This window comes from Leishmania donovani, chromosome 23 (genome assembly GCF_000227135.1).
Source record: "Leishmania donovani BPK282A1 complete genome, chromosome 23".
Lineage (NCBI taxonomy): Eukaryota > Euglenozoa > Kinetoplastea > Trypanosomatida > Trypanosomatidae > Leishmania > Leishmania donovani.
Window position 1 is genome coordinate 503,336 of NC_018250.1, and position 606 is coordinate 503,941.

Consider the following 606-nt stretch of genomic DNA (forward strand, 5'->3'; position numbering starts at 1 on the left):
GAGGTGGAGGGGTGGGCAGGGAGGAGGATATGCGCGTGTGCAGAGGCAATCGAAAAGAAACAAGAAACAAAGACCGTCCACGCAGGGGCAGCGAGCGTGAAGCTAGAGCCGGCGATCACAGCACACACAGAGGCAGGGCCTGGCCTGGCCACAGTTGCGTAGCAGCAGCCCAGGTGCCAAACTCTCGGCGATGACCCCGCACGCACCGACGACATCCGCGGCGCGCCCAGGCCAGCCCGTACCGCACACTCGGAGGCGGAGAGAGGAGGGCGAGCCGAGAACGCTGGCAGTGGTCAGCAGGTGCAGCCACAGCGACCCCGTGCAGGCATCAGCCACTGTGCGGGGAAGAGAGATAAAGCGGGAGACACACACGCGGTCCACATGCGAGGATGCACGAACGGCGGGGTGCAGAGCACGGCTCGCACACAAGCCCGGACGCAGTGCACTAGTTGCCGGCAACCTGCTCCTTCGGCTGATCATCGTTACCATCCTCATTGCCGTTAGCTCCATCCCCCACGTTGTGTCCATCTTCGTTCTTCTCCTGCGCATCCCCATCGTTTTGCTGCAGATTCTCACCCTCCTTAGGGCCACCGCCGTCGTTGTGCG